This window comes from Citrus clementina, unplaced genomic scaffold, assembly GCF_000493195.1.
Source record: "Citrus clementina cultivar Clemenules unplaced genomic scaffold, Citrus_clementina_v1.0 scaffold_9, whole genome shotgun sequence".
Taxonomy (NCBI): Eukaryota; Viridiplantae; Streptophyta; class Magnoliopsida; order Sapindales; family Rutaceae; genus Citrus; species Citrus x clementina.
This window is the reverse complement of record NW_006261964.1, coordinates 21,434,695-21,445,396: the sequence shown is the minus strand read 5'-3', so window position 1 is coordinate 21,445,396 and position 10,702 is coordinate 21,434,695. Positions and strand designations below refer to the sequence as shown.

The 10,702-nt window shown below is 36.1% G+C and overlaps 1 pseudogene; it reads right to left on the bottom strand.

Moving 5' to 3' along the window:
- The window catches only part of LOC18031694, a 58,782-nt pseudogene that overhangs the window by 3,820 nt on the left and 44,260 nt on the right, over positions 1-10,702 (bottom strand).

Below are 10,702 nucleotides of genomic sequence, written 5' to 3'. Positions count from 1 at the left end.
ATAAGTGTCTACATCAATACATTACTCAAGATCCAAATGGTGCTAGCTCCTCGAATGCTGGATATGGTTCAAGAATTGATAATCTTGCTTTTTCAGCTTATTAGATAAGAACATATCAGCTCCTTCTTAGTTGGATGATGTCTTCTATTCAAGAAATTTTGTTATCCTTGGTGATACATTGTGTCTCACCACAAGAGTCATGCGATTCCTTGACAACTATGTTTATTTCTCAAACTCAAGCTCGTATAATGCCTATTAAAATGCAATTATAGACCTCTAAAAAGGGATCAATGACCATGAGTGCCTATTTAGCTAAGATGAAAAGGTTAGCAAACACACTTGCTATTGCTTGTAAACCTATTGAGCATGCTGATCTTATTACTTACATTGTAACCGGACTAGAGTCTTAAGAGTATGGATCACTAGTTACAAGTTTATCAGCCAAAGGAGAAAATATGAGTTTAGATGATTTGTAAGCCTTATTATTAAGTCATGAGATGAGAATTAGGCAGAAGAGAGGCAAAATCAATTCTAATATTATACACAACTTATATGTAAATTTTGCTCAGAAAAATTGAGGATTCCTTAAAACTGGTTTTAGAACTCAAAAAGGTGATAGAACCTTGATCATTTTACTGGAGATATGTCCAATTCAGGTTCTAATAGAAATAGCAATGGAAATAATGATTCAATTGTCTGTCAATTTTGCTCTATACCCGAACATGGAACTTACAAGTGCAAGAATAGGTTTAATACTGCATTTGTTCCTCAAAAATACTATAGTATAAGTGGTAGATGTGGTCTAGTGTGTGCAATCTTTAATGCCATGGGTGTTAATGTGCAAGTATATACAACAAGTAATATACTGATGAATATTCAAATTATCTCCACAGGGATTGATGTTATCAGATTTGCTACAGCAATCTTAACAATGCAGTTTTGTTTTAATTAAAAATAAAGCAACTAATAAAATCAATAAGCTAATTAAAATAAAATGGAACAAATAAAAATGCAATAAATAAAACTCTTGTGTCAAACACAAGGATAAAACCAATAGAAATAGAGTAGTTGAGTGAATAAACTCACTTAATGGCATTGACTGTTATTTCTATTACAGTACTGTTGCTACAACATCTACTATAACACTGGGCAAAATCCCTTATGCATCCTCAACTCTTACCTATTGGACATCTTATATCTAATGCAACCTAACAGTGACCAATTGTTACACCAACATTAAATATAGCATTAATCGATCTTGGTTCCCTTTACCCGATAAGGTGAATCCCTATGTCTAGTTCATCACTAATTTTAGATCAAGTATGACCTTACTCAAATTGAGATTAACTCAACTTAGGAAACTCAATCTAAAACCAAGTATTGTCTTAATGAGATCCACTAAATCAGACCTTTTTTAGGTTCTTTCTTAACTAGTATTCCTAAATGGGTGGTCAGTCAAAATAGAGAATAAAATAAATACAATTAAGATAAAACGCTATAGCAAACACAGAACAACACTCATATATTAGTCAAACATCCATCAAGATTGTTTATCACTCAACCACAATCAAATTTAGTTCATGATTTGTGATAGAAAAATAAACAAAAGAGTTTCAGCCATCAAATGCATTCCCATGATGAAATAGAAAACAAGAAAATAAGAAGAATGACTGATTTCTATTTTGTTTCTACAATTTCTCCTCTGCCAGCCTTTAATCTCTCTTTCGAATTCTATTTTTATTGTGTTTCTCTCCGGTTAATGGATCCTCCTTTTTTCTTTGCGTGTGTGCTCTTTTTATAGCTTAGAATTAGGGCAATCGGAAGTCTAGGGCACACATCTTCCAAATTTGGAAACTCCATATTACAATCTTCGAAGTATCTCACTCACAATCTTCTCTATCGATGCTCTAGGATTGCTACAGTAATGGTGCTATAGTAATAGTGCTACAACAATAGCACCGTTCCAGACTTTTTTTAATTCTTTTGTAACTAATTTCTTTCCTTATATTTGTAAGCTTATTGCAGCAACATTCCTTCCTTGAAATTTGAGCTTCCAGTCACCTATAATTATGCATATGATCTAAGCACACAAATTATTTTAAATCAAACAAAATTTATTAAAAATAAACTAAAATTGATGTTTATGAAAAATATAGTTAAAATGCAATAATCTAAGTAATCTTGATTTAAGTCTAAAAGCGTCATGATAACTCTCATTTCATAAAGTTATCATGGTCCAAAGTGTATCTATAGTACAAGCAGAGGTTTTGTACTTTATGGTGCAGGCATAGGTTTTGTGCCTAGGCCATTCACTGGTTTTAACAGAGGTTTTAATGGTCAAAATAACATCAGAGAGTATGGTTTCAAGGCAATGTGACATATGTAAATTCTAATTTTGTCTCAACTCTATATTTCTTTTCTCTTGGTGCAAATTCTTCAGGTTTAACTTCAGCAGTAGCATTCAATTACTACAATAATACACCAGATAATTCAGCTAAGCTAGCCAACTCTTCTGCTATTGTTCTTCCTTTACCTAAGGCTGTAGAGGTTCTTTTTAGTAAATTGACAGTGGAGCCTCTGCTCATGTCATAACTAATTCAGATATTCTGCTTAACTCGCCATCTTATAAAAGATCGGAAAAATTACTTGTTGGTGATGGTAATGGTTTATAAATTACACATATTGGATCTGCTAAACTTGATACACTATCGCTAATGAACCTATTTTGCTACATCATGCTCTTCATATTACTCATATTACTAAAAATCTTTTGAGTGTTTTAAAATTACTCTCTAATAATAATATTGTTATTGAATTTATTAGCAATACTTGTTACATTAAAGTTAGGAACACAAGGGTTATCTTACTTAATGGGATTACTCTGAAAGGCTTGTATCAAATTTAAGCAGTATCTTCAACTTCTCATCATGCTACCTTAGTCTATCTCTCTTTTAAAACTTTTAATCCACCTATCTTTCTCTTTGCTACTATGTCTAGTAATTATATGTCAAATAGTTCTAATTCTGTTTCTTTCAATCATATGTTACATTTGAATAAAGATGTTTGCACTCTAGTTGTAATACAAGTTTCTTTATTGTTAATCAATATTGATTTGCTTCATAAAAGATTTGGTTATCCAGCTAATCATATACTTAAATGTATTTAAAGTCTTGTAATCCTTCTACTGATGTCAACATAAACTCAGTTTTTGTAATGCTTGTCAGTATAGCAAAATTCATCTTCAACATTTCAATTCTGTTTGTAGTAAAACCACTGAATCATTACAACTTATCTATGTAGATCTTTGGGGAACTTCTTCTATTATATCTACACAAGGTTATACTTATTATTTGTCTATTTTAAAGGATCACATCAGGTTTACCTGGATCTTTCCATTAACTGCTAAGTCTGATGGTCTTACTATTTTTACCATATTCAAACCTTTATAGAAAACTTTGAACAGGAAAATTAAGTCAGTGCAAACAGATTGGAGAGGAGAGTTTAGGTCTATTTTCTTCACTACTCTTATCTTCTGGGATCTATTTTAGACACCCTTGTCCACATATTCATCACCAAATGGCAGGATTGAAAGAAAACATAGACATTATATTGATATTGGTTTTAGCTTGTTAGCTCAAGCCAAACTCCCCTTGACTTTCTGGTGGAATGCATTTCCCATAGTTGTTTATCTCATCAGTAGATTACCTACACTTGTTCTTAATAATCAATCACTTTATTTTAAACTTTTTAAAAAACAACCAGATTATAGTGTGTTGAGGGTGTTTGGTTGTTCTTTTTTTCTCTATCTAAGACCCTATAATAAACAAAAATTTGAGTTTAAAATAGAATTATGCATTTTTATTGGTTACAGTCCATATCATAAAGGGTATCAATATTTACATTAATAAGGTAGAGTGTATGCGTCTAGCCATGTTGTATTTTATGATCAGTCTTTCCCGTACGAGTTAGGTGTTAATTTCTCTTATGTTTGCATCTAAGTCAACCACTTCTTTTCAATCTAAAGATGTTCACATTCAATGATACAACTTTGTCAGCACCTTCTATAGTAAGCAATCCTTCAATTTCTTTGCCTTTACAGGCAACTAATTCTTTCTCTCCTTATACTAATTCTTCATTAAGTTCTCCTCTTCCACTACCTCAGCCATCTAGTTACCCAATGGTTATTAGGTCCAAGGCTAGTACATTTAAACCAAAAACATATTTAGCTGCATTACTTTCTACCCCCATAGAACTAATATCTATAAAATAAGCTTTATAAGATCCAAAGTGGTTTCAGGCCATGAAATAGAAGTTTGACTACTTACAAGCCAACAAAAAATGGACTCTAGTTCAACCTTCTTCACTTATGAAGGTTATAGGCAATAAATGGGTATTTAGAATTAAATATAACTCAGATGACTCTATTTTTAGATAGAAGGCCAGACTTGTAGCCAAGGGTTTTGCTCAAGCTTAAGGCATGGATTATAATAAGACTTTCCGTACACTTGTTAAAGCTTCCACTGTTAGAATTATTCTTAGTTTGGTTGTAAAACAAAGGTGGATTATTAGATAGGTTGGCGTGAATAGTGCTTTCCTCAATGGGTTTCTTGAAGATGATGTATATATGTCCTAACCTGAGGGTTTTATTGATACATCAAAACCTCATCATGTGTGCAAGCTTACAAAAGCTCTTTATGCCTTGAAACAAGCACTCAGAGCCTGGTTTAATAGATTTAAAACAGTTATGATGTATCAACAATATTTTGTCAATAGTAGATCAGACATATCTTTGTTTTTAAATGGCATAATGGCCATATTCTTTTAGTGCTAGTTTATGTTGATGACACTATTATTACTGTTGGATCAAGACCAGCAAATAAACCAATCTCAATCCCCCAAGATCCACTCGACTTTAGCTTTAATCAAAGAACCAATGAAGATCAACAAATGCTATGTAGAACAATCTTAGCAAGAACCACAAATATCAAAGAAAGTAAAAAACAGAGGAACAATCAACACAAATCAGTTAAGTGGTTCAGCCACTAAGTGACCTACATCCACTGTGAAAGAGAGGAAGAAATCTTTACTGATTTAGTGTTTACAAGATACAAGATGTTTAAGAAGCTACAACCACCTTGATTCAACGCAATAATGAAGCGAAGACAACTTATATACACGCCTGAATTGCGCTAGAAACAACCCCCAGAAACCAGCTCTCCAGACCTGGGTTTGTTGCTTAACAAAACCCAGAATTTTCCCGCTGATCTTAACAGCATTAACAGCCTTTCAAACTGATTTCAACACACGTGTAAAAGCTTCATTCAAAACACAACTTTCTTCAGTCGTTTAGGATAAGTAAAGCATGTGCAATATCACGTGCTCAACTTACTTATACGGCTGATCCACCAGGCTCGTCATACGCCTCACCAGTGTCACAAAACCGACATATCATCTAGTTCAGAATATCTAAACTGACATGTCATATCTAAATACAACTTCAGATTTGCAGTTCACTTCTTCAACATTCTCCACCTTGAACCAAATCTGTTACTCCTCTTCCTTCTCCATCACCATATCCTCTGCAGCTTAGATCCTGCAGACACCAGCTGAGTTCACACAGAACTCAAACTTGGCACCAGGTAGAGCTTTGGTTAACATGTCTGCCACATTGTCATCAGTGTGTATTTTCACCAGTTTTACCACTCCTTTTGACACTTCCAGCCTGACAAAATGAAGCTTGATGTCAATGTGTTTAGTCTTTTCATGGTGTATCTGATTTTTGCTTAAACAGATAGCACTCTGACTATCACAATGAACTATTATTTGCCTCTGTTTATACCCCAGGTCAGTCACCATTCCCTTAAGCCAAATAGCTTTCTTTATGGCATCTGCTGCAGTAGTGTACTCGGCTTCAGTTGTTGACAAAGCAACAACATTCTGCAAAGAAGCTTTCCAACTTATAGTGCACCCACTCAGTCTGAACAGATATCTAGTCAATGACCTCCTCTTATCAAGGTCTCCAGCATAGTCAGAATCCACAAAACCTTCTACGTTGACCTCCTTCCTTCCATCAGTTCCATATATCAAACCATAGCTTATGGTGCCGTTAAGATACCTCAAAATCCACATCACAGCCCTCCAATGTTCATTCCCTGGATTTGTCATATATCTACTTATTACACTCACTGCATAGGACAAATCAGGTCTAGTCAAAACTATTGCATACATTAGACACCCTACTGCACTTGAATATGGAATTGAGCTAGCTTCAGATCTTTCAACATCAGTTTTTGGACACTGTTGTGATGACAGTCTGAAGTGAGCTGGTAGTGGAGTCTGAACTGGCTTGGCTTTTCCCATTTCAAACCTCTCAAGCACTTTTCTGATGTAATTCTGCTGTGATAGAATCAGGGTGCCATTTCTTCTATCTCTAATCAACTCAACACCAAGGATCTTCTTAGCCTCACCAAGATCCTTCATATCAAATGAACCCCTCAGCTGCTATTTTAGTTTATTTATCTAATCCATATGTTTACATGCTATCAGCATGTCATCAACATATAGCAACAGATAAATCTCATTGTCATCTCCTACACCCTTGTGATACACAGCAATCAAAGGGACACCTCTGAAAACTGTTCTCAAGCATAAACCTGTCAAACCTCAAGTACCATTGTCTTGGGGATTGCTTAAGCCCATATAAGGATTTTCTGAGATGACACACATGATCAGGTCTTTTTGGATCTACATATCCTTCTGGTTGTTTCATCACAATCATTTCATTTAACTCACCATGAAGAAAAGCAGTCTTAACATCCATCTGCTCAAGATGCATGTTATTTACTGCTACAAGTGCTAGCAAGATCCTTAAAGAGGTATGCCTTACCACAAGAGAGAAGATTTCTGTATAATCTACCCCTTCCTTTTGTGTGAAGCCTTTGGCTACAAGCCTGGCTTTGTATCTCTTTGGCTCGACTTCTGGTATACCATCTTTAACCTTGTAAACCCACTTACAGCCAACTACCTTCTTGTTTGGTGGTTTTTCAATTAAGGTCAAAATGTGATTCTTGAACAGTGACTGCATCTCCTCATCCATAGCAGCCTTCCATTTTTCTGATTCATTTCCTTTTACAGCTTCTGAGTATGTTTTTGGTTCATCTGTGTCAAGCTCATGTGCTGCTGTTAATGCAAATGCAATCAGGTCTGCATGTGCATATCTCATAGGTGGTCTTATAACCCTTCTTTCCCTGTCTCTTACAAGTTGATAACTCATGTTTTCTGACTCAACAATGGTCCTTCTTTTTTGTAGCTGTAGTTGATGACTCCACCTCAAACTGAGACTTGTGGTTCTCACTCATGGGGTGATTGGGTCCAGTCTTTGAAGCTTCTAAGTGTTTGCACACTTCAGCTTCATTGAAGACCACATCTCTGCTGATTATGGCTTTTGGTGGCTTAAAATCAGTGCACTAGAGTTTGTATCCCTTTACCCCTTCTGGATAGCCAATAAACACACCCTTAAGAGCTCTAGGTTCCAGCTTCCCTTGCTTTGTGTGAGCATATGCAGGGCATCCAAATACCCTTAAGTTTGAATAGTCAGCTGGCTTACCTGTCCAAAGCTCGATTGGAGTTCTGAAGTTGATTCCAGAAGATGGACTCCTGTTAACAATGTAACAGGCAGTGGATAGGGTCTCTGCCCATAAAGACATAGGTAATCTTGATTGAATAAGCATGCACCTTACCTTACCCATCAAGGTTCTATTCATCCTCTCAGCTAATCCATTTTGCTAAGGTGTATGTCTCACTGTTTTATGCCTTACAACCCCATTTTCAGCACAAAAATCATCAAACCTTTTGTTGCAAAACTCTAACCCATTGTCAATTCTCAACCTTCTAACCTTTCTGTTGGTTTGTGTTTCTACCAAGGTCTTCCAGATTTTGAATTTCTCAAAGGCATCATCCTTGGTTTTTAACATATAAACCCACACCATCCTTGAAAAATCATCTATTAGAGACATGAAGTATCTAGCTCCACCTAAGGATGCTGTCTGTTCAGGTCCCCACAGATCAGCATGGATATAGTCTAGGGTTCCCTTTGAGTTATGGACTCCAGTACTGAATTTTACTCTTGAAGACTTGCCTAATAAACATTCTTCACAAAACCTCAAAGTCTCTATTTTGTCCCTCCCTAAGACTCCCTGCTTTGACAGTTCCCTCAGCCCTCTTTCACTCATATGACCTAACCTTAAATGCCACATCATTGTTTTATCTAGACTCTGGTTTGAGACCCCAACAGCCCCTGTAATTGCTGTACCTTGAAGCACATACAGGCCATTGCTTAAGCTTCCTTTCATTAATACCATTGACCCTCTCATCACCTTTAAGGTACCTGATTCTAGTTTAACAAGACAACCCATTTTATCTAGCATGCCTAAGGAAATTAGATTCTTCTTCAGGTCAGGCACATGTCTTACATTAGCTAACTCCCTGGTCATGCCATCTAACATTTTCAGTCTTATTATGCCCTTCCCAACTACCTTAAAGATTGCATCATTCCCCATTACTACTACTCCTCCATCATAGGCTTCATAGTTGAGAAATAGATTTTTGTTTGGACACATATGAAAGGAGCAACCAGAATCTAGGACCCAATTACCTTTGGTTTGGTCATCAGTCACAAGTAGAACTCCAGCTGAGTCATATCCATCATATTCTTGACTTTCTGAAGCAACAGCAGCATCTCCAGTTTTCTCCCTTATATCTTTTGGCTTATTTTTCTTTTCTTGGCAATCCTTCTTGAAATGACATTCCTTGTGGCAGTGGAAGCATTTCATGTTCTTGGACCTGGATTTGGATCTTTTCTTCTTGCCCTTGTTGCCCTCTTTCTTTTCAGATCTCCCTCTTGCCATTAAACTTCCAGCTTCTCTTGATTCATTTTTTGTGGCAGCCTTGGAGCTCAAGGTTTCCTTCACATCTACCATTGTAAGGGGCTGCCTCTCATACATTAGTGTGTCAACCAGATGTTCAAAGGAGCTTGGTAATGAGCACAGCAAGATCATTGCTTTATCTTCATCATTAATCTTTACATTTATGTCCTCAAGATCAAGAATGATCTTATTGAAGGCATCAATGTGATCTGTTATTGATGACCCTTCTTCCATTTGTAATTTGTACAACTTTTTCTTGGTGGCTAATCTCTTAGCCATTGATTTCTTGGTATATAAATCTTCAAGCTTCTTCCATAACCCTGCAGCTGTCTTCTCAGCACCAACCTCTCTAAGTACTCCATCACCCAGGCTCAAGATTATAGCACTATGAGCTCTGTCCAGCACATCAGGTAGATCTTCAACAGAAACCTTTCTTGGCTTCTTTGAAGATGATTCTTCAGCAAGAGCTTCATCCAAACCTTGATGCACCAGCAGGGCTCTCATCTTGAGCCTCCAAAGGTGAAAGTCATTTTCACCTGTGAACTTTTTCACCTCAAGCCTAGCTGATCCCATCTCCAAGATTAAAGAAAGCAGTGACTGTTCTGATACCAATTTGTTGGATCAAGACCAGCAAATAAACCAATCTCAATCCCCCAAGATCCACTCGACTTTAGCTTTAATCAAAGAACCAATGAAGATCAACAAATGCTATGTAGAACAATCTTAGCAAGAACCACAAATATTAAAGAAAGTAAAAAACAGAGGAACAATCAACACAAATCAGTTAAGTGGTTCAGCCACTAAGTGACCTACATCCACTGTGAAAGAGAAGAAGAAATCTTTACTGATTCAGTGTTTACAAGATACAAGATGTTTAAGAAGCTATCACCACCTTGATTCAATGCAATAATGAAGCGAAGACAGCTTATATACACGCCTGAATTGCCTTAGAAACAACCCCCAGAAACCAGCTCTCCAGAACTGGGTTTGTTGCTTAACAAAACCCAGAATTTTCCCGCTGATCTTAACAGCATTAACAGCCTTTCAAACTGATTTCAACACACGTGTAAAAGCTTCATTCAAAACACAGCTTTCTTCAGTCGTTTAGGATAAGTAAAGCATGTGCAATATCACGTGCTCAACTTACTTATACGGCTGATCCACCAGGCTCGTCATACGCCTCACCAGTGTCACAAAACCGACATATCATCTAGTTCAGAATATCTAAACTGACATGTCATATCTAAATACAACTTCAGATTTGCAGTTCACTTCTTCAACAATTACTGGCTCTAATTCATCTCTAGTTCTTAAAGTTATATCTGATATGCAACATACACATGCACTTAAGGACATACACATGCACTTAAGGATTTGGGATTTTCTAGGCATACAAGTAACCAAAACAAATAAAGGTATTCATCTATCTCAGGCCAAGTATATTGCAGGCTTGTTAGTTAAGCATAATATGGACAAATACAACCCTTGTACAACACCTATGGATACTTCTCATCATCTTATACAAAATTCAGGCACTGTTATTGATAATGCTTCTTAATATTGAAATCTAATTGGAGCTCTTCTGTATGTTACTCTCAATAGACCAGTGATTACATTTCCTATTAACAAATTAAGCCAGTTTCTTTCCAATCCTTCTACTGATCATTAGCAAGCTTGCAAGAGATTGTTAAGCTATCTCAAAGGCACCAGTTACTTTAGCTTAGAATTCTATGACTATGGTAGTATGCAAATCAGATGTTTCATATATTCTTTTTTTT